This window comes from Culex pipiens, chromosome 1 (assembly GCF_016801865.2).
Source record: "Culex pipiens pallens isolate TS chromosome 1, TS_CPP_V2, whole genome shotgun sequence".
In the NCBI taxonomy this organism is placed as follows: Eukaryota; Metazoa; Arthropoda; class Insecta; order Diptera; family Culicidae; genus Culex; species Culex pipiens.
Genome location: NC_068937.1, coordinates 131745958 through 131762637, shown reverse-complemented (window position 1 = coordinate 131762637; position 16680 = coordinate 131745958). Strand labels below are relative to the sequence as shown.

Below are 16680 nucleotides of genomic sequence, written 5' to 3'. Positions count from 1 at the left end.
AGCACTTGTATCGTAAAATACTTCTTTTCATGACATTTATTTAATTTAAGATACGGCAAACGGTAAATTGTACAAAACGTGCTGAAAACTTTGTGCATAAACTATTGTTTCGGTCAAATTAAAAAAAAAGTAAATTTAATTTTTTAAGGTTTAATTTTTTAAGGTATTTGTAAAAAAGTGTTCAAAACAAGGATTTTCATTGAAATTAAAAAAAATGAAATCTGAACAATTTATGTACGGGCGTAAATTTATCTTGAAATTAAGAGTAAAAAATGAAAAATCGTTGCGAGATTGTTTTCCAACAATTAGGTCGACGGTTCAAAAAATCTAAGATTCGACGAAAATTAACATTTTAATGTAAAAACACTTTTTGCGGTACTATTCATTGAGAAACCGCTAAAATTATTGAATTCATTTAAAATTCGCTATTTTTTCCAAACTCATACATGCTCAAAATGATTCTAAACGCAGAGAAATGCATTTCAAATTAATTTAAGCTGACTGCACTTAATTGTCAATTGAAATTTGTAAGTTTTGTCTGTCCGAATGAGATGGTAGTCAATCAGATTCGTTATCCAACTGTCATGAGTTTGAATCCCGAGGTGGATAAGAGGCAAAGAAATTTTGAGTCGCAGTTCATGAAAAGAATAATTATGACTTTTAAATTAATAAGTAATGTTTCAATTTTTGCTTTTATTACAGTTTTCTAACTACACCAAATGTGAAAGTTTCATAAACACTTCCAAAAATATTTGATGAAAATTTGGATGTGCATGCATACTTATTTAATTGGAATAGTTTCAATTAGAAACAATGTACTCATGTCGTAAAATGGGTATCAAAACATTGATAAATTATCAGTTTTATATTAACAAAAAATATAAAAAGATGAACATAAAATAGTTTAAAACAAACCTTCAGTTAAAGAAATACTAAATCACTCTATATATGATCAACGGGCCATTTTCGATGATTATTCAAAATGGAACACAAAAAAATGGAATTCAAAGGGTTAAACAATACTTCGCGGCTCACCGACCCAAGTTCACGCGTCAAGTGTGTGTTTTTTTCTCTCTCTATCTCGAATTTCTGGCTGTGATGACTGTGGGAAATATTTTTGGGAAACCATTGACGATGGCGGTGCACACCGAGCGTCAATGGTTTGCATTTTTAATTGCACAGGTTATTCCACGACTGAAAGTGCGCCGACGGTGGCGTTTTGAGGCACTTGCGCTTGCGCGCTCTGGCTGATTTAATCAAAATTATCATCACTAATTGATGCGTTAATGGAGGATGGATTTTTTTTTGTGGTTGGAGGCGAGTGATGTTTGCAAATGGTGAACATGTTGAAATTTGTGAAGCAATTTTTATTTGGATTGCACACAATTCAGGGGAATTTGGTGAATGTTAACATAAAACTGACGTAACGTTATTTAAATTGTTTTAATTTGGAATTTGGAGCGAGGAAATTAAAAAAAAACTAATCTGGCCTATGAATTTTTCAAATTAAAGTATAAAATTTAAATCATTATTTTTTCTTCGAGAAAGTCCATTTTAGTACCTTCACCAAGCTAAGCTCGAAAGTCCGCGATGATGCATGTGAGTGAAAATTATAGCACATGCCGAGCTTTTCGTGATAACCTTCTGCCCGGTGTGGCATGCAACTGTGGCGAGATTGCACACACTCTCCCTCGTGTGAGGGGTAAAAGTGTTTACGATCTGTGCGCCAATAAATTCATTGGATTACTTCGCCGGTGACTTTCGCTTGAGCTAGGCCAGGCCTTCCGCAATTATAACCCACTAAATCCATCATCACTCCCACTGTGCACATCGGACTGCTGCTCGACTCGGGTTCGAGTGAAGTTTATAGACTCCAGGTGACTATAAAACGCTCATGCGCCATCCGAGCTGACAGGTAAGCAAGCCCCAGGTCGGTCCGTATCCTCCCCTCCAGGGGTGTCGCCGTGGAATGTCATGTGCCGAAGCGCTGTTTGGTGTAGTGGGTCTGCAAGCCCTCAAGCCTGTGACTTCAGCAGGATGCACACGTGAGAGTTGCACCACAGATTTGGAGACTATGACTCCAAAACCATTTTTCTAACCTCGTTGGGATTTGAGAGTTTCATGCCCGCTTATCTGTGGTCGGCCGATGGTGGCCGCGGCGTGAACAAGCAAACCTTGTCGTGGCTGACGAAGAAATTCGAAAATGATATAATTAATGTTGTGTCAATTATCACATTTTTTGCCTCACCGCACGACCGACAACGACGTCGACGGCGTTTTCCTAGAGCCCTAGACATGAACCGGTGAACCGGTCCTCCAACGTCGTCGGTCGGTTATATGAACGCAGGTCGGAGCGCGCGCGCAGATTTGTAGACACTCCAGACATACACGACACGCTGCTGCTGAAACTTTCACCAAATGCATCTATCTAATGTCCCCCGAGTTGGGTTTGGAAGCTGGCTGGTCCAAGAAATGCAGCCGCACACATTTTGCGCAAAAAAAAGCCCAACCACCACAATGAAACTATTTATCAAGCTGTCAAACTGCGACGTGCGACGTAGTCGACGACCGGGAGTTGGATGAGGACCCCGCGTAACTTTCTATAGACTCTCGCGAGAAGGACGCGTCGAGAGTGCGTTGGGCGGAACAGGTTTCGCCGCCGAAACCGTCGTTTGACAAGAGGAAAACAAATAGTATCGAAATTTAACGGGTTTTGGGGTTCGCCACCTGGTCACAACACCACAAAGCCAAGCATGATTAATGCAGTGAAATGGCCAATATTGACTGGACTGAATAGGTTGACGTGCGTTGGATAATTCAGGTCATTATGGCTAATCAAAGTTGATAAATATGTTTAGCTGCGTGCTTTGAAAATGGGACAGGATGGAAAGAGGCTGAAAAGTTGACTTTTGCTTTCATTTTTTGACATTCATTAGCGCGAATTTAATAAATTACCCCCTGCAGACTAAATTACCCCCTACAGGCTTACATGAAACCTCATGGTAGGACCAACATAATAGAAGACTTGTTAGTTTTGCAAATTTCACACTGTTGATGTATTCAATTTTCAATCATTAAACACATATTTTACTGTTAAGTTCATAATGTCAAACTCGATTTTTTGCACTTTTCATATGGACCCAACTCAGTAAGTTTAGGCTTGTTAATTTATTTAAAAAAATTTCAATCATTTTTAAATGATTTGTTTAGCAATTCTCTGAAGTCTCAGGACTACGACTATTTTTGCTGTTTTTTTTTTACTTGGATGAAACTTTGTGTGTACTTTTTCTTTGATCAAAGAAGTAATTTTGCGTCATTAGTTCGTCCATACTAGACTCCATACAGTTTTGGCGACCGTCCAAACAAAAAATCTATTAAAATATGCAAAAATGTGATCAGTCATCGGCAAATTTTTATGCATTGCTTGTAACTTTTCAAAAAACAATTGGAATTGAGCAAAATAACCATTTTTGAAATTCTCATTTTTGAATATGTTGTAGTTGATAAGAAATGTCATATTTTGAGCTATGGCACAAGTTAATCAAAATTCATTTGGCAGTGATGCCAATTTGTTAAAAAATCAAGATTTTTTGAGAAACGTTGAAAAAAGTCGAGAAAAAACTATAATTTGTCATCCTTTGAGATATGAGCAAGTCTCTACGAAATCGGTATATTTTTTCGAATTTTAATTTTTGTATTTTTCAATTCGACTGAAACTTTTTTGGTGCCTTCGGTATGCCCAAAGAAGCCATTTTGCATCATTAGTTTATCCATATAATTTTCCATACAAATTTGGCAGCTGTCCATACAAAAACGATGCATGAAAATTCAAAAATCTGTAACTTTTGAAGGATTTTTTTGATTAATTTGGTGTCTTCGGCAAAGTTTAAAAAAATGATACACGGTATAAAAAATTTGGTGATTTTTTATTTAACTTCACTAAAACTTGATTTGCAAAAAAACACTAGTTTTATTTTTTTATATGTTTTAGAGGACATAAAATGCCAACTTTTCAGAAATTTCCAAAATGGGCAAAAAATCTTTGACCGAGTTATGAATTTTTGAATCAATACTGATTTTTTCAAAAAATCGAAATATTGGTCGCAAAAATTTTTCAATTTCATTTTTCGATGTAAAATCAAATTTGCAATCAAAAAGTACAGTAGCGAAATTTTGTTAAAGTGCACCGTTTTCAAGTTATAGCCATTTTTAGGTGACTTTTTTTTTTTAAATAGTCGCAGTTTTTCATTATTTTAAATCAGTGCACATGTTTGCCCACCATTGAGAAAAAAAGAAAAGAAAATGAGAAAATTCTCTATATTTTGCTCTTTTGAACTTTGTTGATACGACCCATAGTTGCTGAGATATTGCCATGCAAGCGTTTAAAAACAGGAAAATTGATGTTTTCTAAGTCTCACCAAAACAACCCAACATTTTCTAATGTCAATATCTCAGCAAAATACTTTAAATACTTTAAATATTTTAAATACTTTAAATACTTTAAATACTTTAAATACTTTAAATACTTTAAATACTTTAAATACATTAAATACTTTAAATACTTTAAATACTTTAAATACTTTAAATACTTTAAATACTTTAAATACTTTAAATACTTTAAATACTTTAAATACTTTAAATACTTTAAATACTTTAAATACTTTAAATACTTTAAATACTTTAAATACTTTAAATACTTTAAATACTTTAAATACCTTAAATATTTTAAATACTTCAAATACTTTAAATACTTTAAATACCTTAAATACTTTAAATACTTTAAATACTTTAAATACTTTGAATACTTTAAATACTTTAAATACTTTAAATACTTCAAATACTTTAAATACTTTAAATACTTTAAATACTTTAAATACTTTAAATACTTTAAATACTTTAAATACATTAAATACTTTAAATACTTTAAATACTTTAAATACTTTAAATACTTTAAATACTTTAAATACTTTAAATACTTTAAATACTTTAAATACTTTAAATACTTTAAATACTTTAAATACTTTAAATACCTTAAATACTTTAAATACTTTAAATACTTTAAATACTTTGAATACTTTAAATACTTTAAATACTTTAAATACTTTAAATACTTTAAATACTTTAAATACTTTAAATACTTTAAATACTTTAAATACTTTAAATATTTTAAATACTTTAAATACTTTAAATACTTTAAATACTTTAAATACTTTAAATACTTTAAATACTTTAAATACTTTAAATACTTTAAATACTTTAAATACTTTAAATACTTTAAATACTTTAAATACTTTAAATACTTTAAATACTTAAAATACTTTAAATACTTTAAATACTTTAAATACTTTAAATACTTTAAATACTTTAATTACTTTAAATACTTTAAATACTTTTAATACTTTAAATACTTTTAATACTTTAAATACTTTAAATACTTTAAATACTTTAAATACTTTAAATACTTTAAATACTTTAAATACTTTAAACACTTCAAATGCGATCAATGATTTAAATACTTAGTTTTGAAAATTTGGTGATGATAATTTCATAATTTTTCATGTTTTTCAAAAAGCCAACATTTAAAAAAAAATGTTTTTTTTCTAAAAATTGGTAACACTGACAAATGAATCTTGAATTTTTTTGGTGTCGAAAAAAAACTGGTAATTTTTCTGAGAAGTCCTAAGCTTTGACTTTGACCTAGTTTTGTTGACAAAGAATGAAATCACAGCTTCTTAGTCACCCAATCCCCCTGTAAGTAACGTAATTTTACAAACAATGAGCTATTTACAAAATTCCGTCATATTTCCCGCTCATTTTCAAGCCCCAAATCCGTCAGCAACGTCCGGAACGAGTGCTGCCACCCGGCGTGAACTTCAAAACATGTCAGTCAGCCAGCCGCCGCCGAGAAGCTGCCGGGCCACGCGCGCGCCCGAATTGCCCCAATTTGGAAGCGCGCCAAGCTACCCCAAAAGCTGTCAATCAAAGCGCTCTTTCGCGGTGTCTGTCGCGTTCGACTGGCTGGCCGTTTGACTGAAGCCATCGAAAATTGGTCATTCCGTCGAGCGATCTCGAGTGAGTCATCGCGTTGAGGTTTGAGGGTCTCAGGTTTGACTGATTAGGGTTACAAAACGCGATGCATTTTTTTTTGAATTTCAAAATCAGAAATTTTACTCAACTTCAAACTTCCAGTGCTGCAACAGACCGTTTGGCGCTCGCAAGTCTGTGACTCCTCGCGTGAACCGGTAACTCTGCCTCGGTGAGAATCAACTGAAAGCTAATCCCGGCCCGCTCGCCGATGATGACGCAGCTGTTGAAATGTCACCCGAGATCCGCGCGCGCGGTTTCGAGTTTGGTTCTCTTAATTTTACAAATTTTTGCTTTGTCTCTGGCTAAGAAAATGTAACACCTGAGCAGGGAGGTAATACGATCTGGTGGTGTGTCTTTGTATCGGTATCAAAAGTTTGCGGATTAAGCTGCGGAAGGGGGGACTGACGGTCCCGAAAAACGAGGTTTCAATCAATGGAAGAGTCGTGTCAGTTTGATTGCGAGTTCTTGGCTCGTCATTTTTTATCTCTTCTTGAGGGATTTAGTTTCAATCAATCTGGCGGGATGGAGAACGAAGAGAGTGACCGCACCGAGTTCTGCCGAATTGATGTTGAGTGGTTTCATGACGTAATTTGAGCGTTGTGAACGATCGTTTCCCGGCAAACGTTCGCTAATTGATGGTGCTGATACGGTTTGCGAGTATTTGAAAAATTGTGGCTCCAGTGGTTCAGTAAAACCCATTATTTGAGTACATTTGACATCAGAAATCTCTTGTGAGAAATAACTTTAAAAGGAGACTTCCACTGAATAAATGATTCTAGATTGCTTAAAGTTATTTGTTTACTAATAGGCAGTTGTGATTAATCAATTCTCGTGCACTGATTAGCTCAACTTTTCGATAATTCATGAGGTGTTCAAAGCGAGCCGCCGTTGACCTGTAATCCCAGCTTGTAGAACATTTCCAACGAATAACTCAATTACCGGGATGCAATTATCGCATTTACATTCCTAGTTGACTCTCAACTGCAAGAATGCACCCTGATTGGATAACACAAACAAGCCTGCGGTTATCAACCACTTCTCGGTCCGAAGTTCTCCCGTCACTCAGTCTACAACACCCGTAAGCGGCTTACATCGTATTAGGAAGACAGACACAATGACTCACTAATAGGCTTCTGTAAAATGGGAGTAAAATGTTGTAACCACTTCTTGCCCGGAGGGGGGCCAGACGTCCAGATGTGTGAAACCTGACCCCAGCTATCAACGCTCCCCGATTGGAGGTCTTCCCCGCGAGTTTTGAACTTGTGACCTGCTTACGCCACGACAACAATGACTCTCTCTCGCGAGCGCGCGCAATCCCGTTAGCTAACCACAGCGATTATGGCCATTTCTAACCTAGAAAAATTGCCGATTGATTCAACGCGACGCAGAAACCTTCGTCGCGGGAACACACCTTCGAACGAAATCTTTTGAGTTAATATTCAGATCACTTCTGCAGCGCAAAACACAAAGAACTTTGTGACAACCGGCAACGGTGCAGTTTTTTTTTATTTGCATATGCAAATCGTCGTCGCAACATGCGTTTGCGAGCTGCACTTCTCGAGGACGGTTTTGCCACGGTTTGTTTGTTCTGGTCTAGCTAGGTCGAGCAGGAATGCAGCTGGCAGCACTGTGTTCTACGGAGAAAGAAATTATGCACGGTTTGCGCGAAACGGGCTGACACTCGATGAGAGTTCCCAGACAGGCGTTGCAACGAGCGGACATAATTGGTGTGTTTCTTTATTAGCGGAAGAATTGCGATCGGAACGTGACAATGACGGACGGAATGTGCCCGGGTATCAGCCATGGAGTCTACTTGATAGTTGACAGTAGGCTATAGAGGTTGTAAGGGGCATAAAACATGATCTGACATTACACTGTGAAAAATCAGTTGCCTATATCTTGAACATGTTCAGGATTTTGGAAACTGATTTTTATCCTTGTACAGAACAATAGGCGACACCGTTGATAACTGAAAACATTGGTAATTGTTTAAAGATATACCTTGAACTTTATTCTTTTATTTGAATTCTTTGCTGGATTAGCTTTCAAATCAAGAATGCTCATTCCGGCACCATGAAATCTGGAGAAAATTCCATTCTGAAGCCTCCAATACTCAAGACTCATTCTATCCCAAGTGCAATTCCGTACGGAATCACTACGCATAAACTCTACCACTAATTGGAGAATAAACCCTCGTCCATAAATCCCACACGTGGTCCGCTAGGTTCCCTCCCAATCAACACTTTACAGCCCCACGCCGGGTTGGACCCCGTTTCGGACGGCCCTTTTCTCGGTCAGCTCCGCCCCAGCGCAGCATTCCTGCTCAGCTACCACGCGCTGCCCGCGTCTCCCAAAGGAAATAAATGATAATTGAGATTCTTAATGCCAATAAAATTTATTGCTAAACGAATTCGTTATCGTCGTTGATTAATTTCGCAAATTGGTCCGGCGCTGCCGGCTTCTGCGGCGATTCTGGAATACCTACCTACCTAGAACCGGAGCATCTTCCGAGCTCGTAAAAATGGCAAAATAATGACTGTTTTATAATTTTTCAATTTATTGCTTTCCATTACGGCAAGCGCGCGCCGTAGACCTAGCCTCCAAAGGGCTCTCATTTATATTTATTTAATTCAGTTGGCGCGCGGATCTTCCCAGACGCTGCACAGGTGCGCCCCAGCATCTCCGCGTACGCGGTTGATGAAGAGCTCTTCACGCCTCCATTTCTCGACCGATTCTAGCCGCGGCGCACCGCCGCTGATCGGGGGTACTAGCTCAAGTGAATTTTATTAGAAAGAAATTGATTTTCATTACCGTTTTCCCAGCGCCAGCGTGATGATGGCGATGGCCACATATTTACACGTGGCTTTTGTAATGGGAATCGTGACTCAAGGTCTGAGATGGCGCGCGGTCGTAAATATCCGGTTGATTTAACGATTCCGTTTCGCGAATCAAGGTCAGCGGTCCCGTTCGTTCCGTAATGACGGGGGTGTTACATTGGGTAATGGGCGCGGAAATCGATTGCGCAACGCGACCGTTCTGAACTTTACAAATGTTAACCATTTCCATCAACTTGACTTGATTGATATTGATTGGCACGAGGATGCAGGGATCGCGATTTGTCAGTGCGACTGCCGGTAGCCGACATCAATCATAACCTGCGCAAAACAACATCTCGTTAGTACGGCTTGGAGCGTTTCTTCAGATTGATATCGCCGTTTGACTCATCATCCGAAGCTGCGTAAACAAAAAAAAAAAAAACAATTTCGATAACGATCTCATTACGGTGGAGTTGGTTGCAACATTCATTACTGTCATAAGTCGGATTAAATGTAGAACACCAGCGGACCAACGGTAGTCCTGCGGAGATCTATTTTCGAGCTAATTACATCGATCCGATCATGTTACGAACCCTGCCGCCCGGTTATTACAAGCGATCTGGAGATGAACGTGACTAACTTTCTTCGAGGGGAATAAAAAGAAACTTTTTTTTCCAGACAAGGAGAAAGAATGCAACAAAATTACAAACCCGGATCGGGAAGTTTGATCATCACGGCACAGAGAGAATGCAATCCTGGGAATCGTGGTGGATCGGGGATGCTGAACGGTCGTTGGGCTCCTGTGCATAAGTAGCAATTATTCACACATTACGGCAACCCATCATTTGTGCTTCTGAACATATCTGAACACACAGCCGAGATTACGGCGAAAGAATGCACTAATGTGATGCTTCTGGGAACAATTCTTTTGTATGGCTTCATTCTACTGGCGTGGAGCTGGAATTATCAAGCTTTTTATTGAAGATTTGTTCTTTCTTGGTATTGACTTATGATTCGGTAGAAAAATCATCTCTGAAGCTAATTCAATTCTACCCAGCCCGATTCCGTGTCGTTCTGATCCCATTACACATGACCATTTACCGTAACAATTACAGTTGGTTCCACTTCACAGTTCTAGATCTGCAGCAATCCCAACATGAGCTGCACCTACGCACACGCCAGCTCTCATCTCGATTAGAGATGCAAAATCCATGTTTCCGAGCGGCATTCCGACGGTTCCTCCCGCCCCTGAGAGATCATGTTTAGCATTAGCATTAGCAATAAAGGTCGCACAATTCCGGATGGCTGCACAACGCTTATCTTGCTGTTTAACTGTAATTAAACGTATGATAGCACTAGACTCTCATCCGGTTACAATATTCCAACACGGGAGATACCATGTTTTCCTCTTTAGATGAGCGTGTAATACTATCCAGTAAGATAAGGGGCTCCTGGCCGGTACCTTGCTAACCTCGGGGATTGGAAAGTATGTTAGTAAACATCTATCTAGAATGCGCAGAGATCTCTACGTCACCTAGTGGTATAGATGTTTGTAGGGAGGTTTTGGACTCAATGTTAGTAAATTGAACGTTTGTTTTTTTTAACACCACCACCACCACCACCAAAACCATACCATCACCACAAAAAGCCATGCTAGATTTTAATACAAATACATTACAAAACGAACACAACCATAAAACCATCTTCCTGGCCCTGCTGCGTACACGATACTGACGCGCAATAATATCAATTACCACAATGACCCCCCACTGCATGCATGACTTGAACATGAACACGAACATAGCACAAAGAGAACACCACAAAAATCTATCTTCCCATCACCACTGCTTGCACGATACTGACGCGCAATAATATCAATTACCACAATGACCCCCCACTGCATGCATGACTCGAACATGAACACGAACATAGCACAAAGAGAACACCACAAAAATCCACCTTCCCAACACCACTGCTTGCACGATACTGACGCGCAATAATATCAATTACCACAATGACCCCCCACTGCATGCATGACTCGAACATGAACACGAACATAGCACAAAGAGAACACCACAAAAATCTATCTTCCCATCACCACTGCTTGCACGATACTGACGCGCAATAATATCAATTACCACAATGACCCCCCACTGCATGCATGACTCGAACATGAACACGAACATAGCACAAAGAGAACACCACAAAAATCCACCTTCCCAACACCACTGCTTGCACGATACTGACGCGCAATAATATCAATTACCACAATGACCCCCCACTGCATGCATGACTCGAACATGAACACGAACATAGCACAAAGAGAACACCACAAAAATCTATCTTCCCATCACCACTGCTTGCACGATACTGACGCGCAATAATATCAATTACCACAATGACCCCCCACTGCATGCATGACTCGAACATGAACACGAACATAGCACAAAGAGAACACCACAAAAATCTATCTTCCCATCACCACTGCTTGCACGATACTGACGCGCAATAATATCAATTACCACAATGACCCCCCACTGCATGCATGACTCGAACATGAACACGAACATAGCACAAAGAGAACACCACAAAAATCCACCTTCCCAACACCACTGCTTGCACGATACTGACGCGCAATAATATCAATTACCACAATGACCCCCCACTGCATGCATGACTCGAACATGAACACGAACATAGCACAAAGAGAACACCACAAAAATCTATCTTCCCAACACCACTGCTTGCACGATACTGACGCGCAATAATATCAATTACCACAATGACCCCCCACTGCATGCATGACTCGAACATGAACACGAACATAGCACAAAGAGAACACCACAAAAATCTATCTTCCCATCACCACTGCTTGCACGATACTGACGCGCAATAATATCAATTACCACAATGACCCCCCACTGCATGCATGACTCGAACATGAACACGAACATAGCACAAAGAGAACACCACAAAAATCTATCTTCCCATCACCACTGCTTGCACGATACTGACGCGCAATAATATCAATTACCACAATGACCCCCCACTGCATGCATGACTCGAACATGAACACGAACATAGCACAAAGAGAACACCACAAAAATCTATCTTCCCAACACCACTGCTTGCACGATACTCCTCCCGCCCCTGAGAGATCATGTCTTGCAAATTTAATTTCCACGCAGCTCCCTTTTACGAAAATCTACAAGGCGTGCGCGCGCGAGGAGAGCAAGCCTTCATCCAGATTATCACTGGCAGGTTTTATGACTAGGTTGGGCTGTGTTTTTTTCTTATACTGCCGCCTTCCTGCGGATTCTGCGTAACCCCCATGACAGTGCTAGCTGGAACCAGGGAGCGTCCACCTCCAGATTTCTGAACTAGGCAGGGCTGACCCCAGAGCAAATTGTATGACCAAGAGCGATCATTAAACTTTAAGGAAAGGGAAAAAAACAACCGAGGAACTAGATTCAACCTGGACATCTCATTTCGTATTCACGGGCGAAAATCTTCTTCCAGCATCGCTTCCCAGTCGGTGCTCCACGATAAATCTTCGTCGTCTCTTGCCAAAGCTCTCCTCAAGCTGGGCGATTTCCAGGAATCGAGGATCCATGCGAGAATTATATCTCTGCATACGGGAACCTGGGATGCCTGTAGAGCAGCTATACGACGGCAGCCAGATCTCGACTCTCGGGCAGATTCGAATGTTTTTTGCACATTAGGTTTGATGGTTTTAATCCGGTCATCAACCGGTTTGCTGGATGAGGTGGAGGAGCGGTAGAACGTGATTAAGACGAGAACTGGACGATGCTGCTCCGGAGGAGCGAAAAGGGAAATCAAGTTTGTGCCGATGATTATATTGTAAATTATCACAATTTGTACAAGCAGCTCGTTTGGAAAGTTGAAATCTACATTTTAAGCACTATCAAATGCTGACAATTTTTGTTTCTCGTCCAGCATTTGCCTGAAAATTGTATTCATAACTAATTTCCTCTTTGACCCCTAGATACCAGGTTGATCCCACCAGCCACCCACTACGTTCCACTAAGCTTAAGGCCAAGTCCCACTTTCCACCGCGCGCTCGAGCTCTTTCTCTCTCTCTCTGGATCTCGATTCACACATTAGCATATATCTACTGTCCGTGCTCAAGCGTTCCGCGCCATTTGCATTCCCAGGGCCAGTCGTCGTCGTCGAGGTCAAAACCCAGCTGGCGATCCTGACAATTGATGCCCATTGAAGGCAAATTTCTTGTGTGTCCTGCCCGGGCCGCTTATCCCGGGCTATCGCGAATCGCCGAGCGAACCACTCAATCCATATAATAAATTCACAATTTATTGAAGTCGGCGGCGTGTCCACCTCGGCGGCCGGTGTACGGATTTCCTGCTGGATGCAAAAACCGTGCGATGGGGGGACTTCGAGTCGAGGGCTAACGCTAACTGACTGACTAACGCCTAACGTCAAACGATTGAAGACGGCTCATATCTAACGGTTGATAACTAACTTCTAAGGACTAACTTTGTACTAAGGTTGTACTTTAATCGACTAACGCTTAACGTTGGCTGACTAACGCCTAATTTAAAACTATTGAAGATGGTTTATATTGAACTAACGCTCAAAAGCAACTCATGCATGATGACTAACGCTAACATTTAACTCCTAAAACTGAAGAATTCTGAAGCCCCAAGCGGATTCACGTCCAAAGTCACCCCACAAAACGTTCGAACATTACTTCTGGCGGTACCTGGGCCGCGCGGTGGTTACGTTATTGCTTTGACCTTTTCGGCGCGTTCTCCGCGTCGTTTTTTCCTGAAGTTCGTATAGTGGGTGCAACACTACAAAACGAGTTCAAATCCCCAGCCGACGACGACGATAACCAAATCGGTTTTCTGTTTTGCTCGGCACGTTTATTGAATTAATGCCACTTTCGGCGGCCACTTGAACAGTCTCGCACCCGCCCGGCGGGGTTTTGACACCTGTAAGTACCTACGGGACGACTTCCTCTTCCTTGGTGGTGGAATGGATGGGCAAGGCCAACGACAGAATCTTTTTCGGTTCGCTTCAAACGATAACGACCGACCTGACGTAATTGGATATTGGTTCTTTTTTTTTTGTTCTAGTCGGGTTTGGGCAGACGAACATGAGTCGTTTTGGGTGCACTCAAGGTCTAGTCGACGGTCTCGGGGGTCGGGGTATCGATTGGCTACCGTTGGAGAGGAAAAGAGTTCATTGCAGCTTGGATTACTTGTTTTTTCGCAACTAACAGTCGTTTGTGCCAAGGGGCGAGATTTACGAGCATAATTTATGTATTAAAATTGCCTACTGCAAACCAGCTGAAATCAATTTTCCCGGCCACCAGAAGACTCCTGCTGTGAAGAGAGTTGTGCTGCAACCGGTACGGTTGGCAACTTTTCTAAGACGTCACGTGGAACAACATGTCGTACCATCCCCCCTTGGCGTGCAGAGGCGTTCTCAGCATTGCTAAACCCTACGAAACCTAAATATATCCGCAATCGGTTGTAAATCAATGAATCTGGCAAACTCGGCACGGCCCACAATGATAAATGTTCGTCGCCGGGCCAACCTACCAGGTCCTAGATAATCGCCACGTGGTGGGCTAAACCTTCAACTGGCAGTATCAACTGCAGTCCCTTAATTGAGTGTTACGACAACTTGCGAACCTCTCTCGCCAGCGCGCTAAATTAATTTGAATCAACACCCTGGAAAAGTTGGACAAGTGACAACTGCAGCGACTCTTCAGCGAGTAGGGTTTCTCGACCCTCTAACGCTGCAGTTGCATCGAAAACCCGTTCGCCAGGGAAGGGAGGGAAGGGTGTCCTTAAGTCCGGGGCTTACCATCAACGCCCCAACACCCCAACGACCAGATATTGATGGGACTTCTCCCGTTAAATCTTCAAAAGTGGCACGTTGGCCAGAAACCGCAAGAGGATTTGGTTTCGCCTGTGCCGTTTTCTGGCCGGCCGTAAGTTCTTCGTTCTCGAACACACTTCGACAAGTCTTCGACTGCGGTAATAAAATTAACAAAAGGAAAACGGGAAAAAATTGGATTAAATTGCAGGCTGTCCGACGACGGCTTGGAAGAACGCTGAGTTGGTTGAATAGGTGAAGGTGTTGCTCGCGTCTAGGGGCTGGGGGACGACCTTTGTGGCGACTGAGTCAGCTCATCGCACGGCAGACGGTAGTGGAGGACGAAGGGCAACAGATGGCTCGGTAGAAGCTTCTGCTTAATGGTAGCTCCGAGGGAAGGTCTTGGCGTGTTGAAAGGGGAAGAAATATGATGATAATATGCTATGACTAGTGCTGTTGATGTGAGAATAGCCAGGGTCGAGATGGTACAATTCATGTGTCTGGTGATTGCGAGAGCAACTCGATGTAATGAACTATTTGTACTGTCGATAAGATTGGGATTTTTTTACAATCTTTCTTAAAGACTTGAAATCTGAACACTTTGTTCTTGAACGCTTGCTAACAATTTTGAAAACTCATTTTTCTCCATGTAAAGCTGAAGATCTACGATCTATTTTTTTAAAGCTAATAACTGAGTGTTGAGAATCAAGTTATTTCTAGAAGCAAATTTAATGCAAAGCTAAGCTTCAAAACAAAAAAAACTCATCCAAAAAATCTATTATACTTTTAATTCAATTTTCTGCATCGTCCCACCCATTTTAAACACTGACCTCAATTTTATTAATCATTTCCACTTTTTCATCTCCAATCTCGTTTCAGATCTACCCATAAAACTCCACAGAACAAAGCAGAGAAGTTCGGCCAGAAAAAAATGCTGTGATATATGAGTTCACAAATTAGAGTCGGCACAACGCCACCATTTTTTGCTGTTCGCTCCACGCGAATTTTAATTTTTAATTTGCAACTCTAAACAAATTGCACTTTTTTTTGCCAAATTTATAACCTGCCACGGTGAGGCGCAAATTGAATTTCTAAGGTTTGCACGCGGTGCAACCGACGATGATCGTGCGAGCGCACCTTGATTGATGATAATTGTCCTGTGATTGCGCGGAACAAGAAGAAGAACTTCGATTGGCAGATCGAATCTTGAAAAAAAGGAAAAAAAAGTGTGAGTTTGTGTGCGCGCGCGGTATGTGGGCAAGATAAAGTGCGCGTTGATAAGGCCCGGTGTCTGTTGCAGATTTGAAAATTACGTACCAACTCGCTAACGGGATGATGATGCTGCGGAAATCTTTTTAGCCGGGGAGCTTAAGGTGAAGTGTTGGTTGATTGTTCTAATATCGTCACGGGTTGAGGAGATTGAGCAAAGCGCGCGTGATATCGCATTACTGTGCTAGCCAGCAGCAGCTGTTCGGGGTTGAAGAAGTAAAGTGCTGTTGTTCTCGGGAGTGATGGTGAAAGAAGCTCACTTCTGAATCGATACATCGCGCGGGTCGGGAGAGTTAATAGGATTGCGCTAACGAGTTTGATCGCTAAGCGGAGATAAGAGATCGCGAACGACGGGCTTCTTGGAAAGCAGATCGATCGGTGGACGGCCAGGATTGAGCGGCTGTTGGAGTACGGTACTACACGGAGAGGCAGTTTAGTTCTACGTGAGATGTGCTGATGGAAAGGTGAGTTTAGAAACGCTTTGTTCTTTTAAACTTGGCTACTTTGAAGTTTGAGAACGATTCCATGAGCAGAGCTTACTCGTCTCGAATTGACCTCACCAATCTGCCAGAAATTATCAGGGATTGCTTGGAAATTAATAACTAGCATCTGGCTCAAATAGGACAATGAAAAGTAAAGCAAA

General features: G+C 40.9%; 1 protein-coding gene across 1 annotated transcript in view; it reads left to right on the top strand.

Moving 5' to 3' along the window:
• The window catches only part of LOC120417849 (cadherin-99C), a 204877-nt gene that overhangs the window by 19731 nt on the left and 168466 nt on the right, over window positions 1–16680 (top strand). The window contains exon 2 of the mRNA XM_039580070.2: window positions 15648–16501. The gene's annotated coding sequence lies outside the window, so the exon portion shown is untranslated. The remainder of the gene's footprint in view (window positions 1–15647; window positions 16502–16680) is intronic.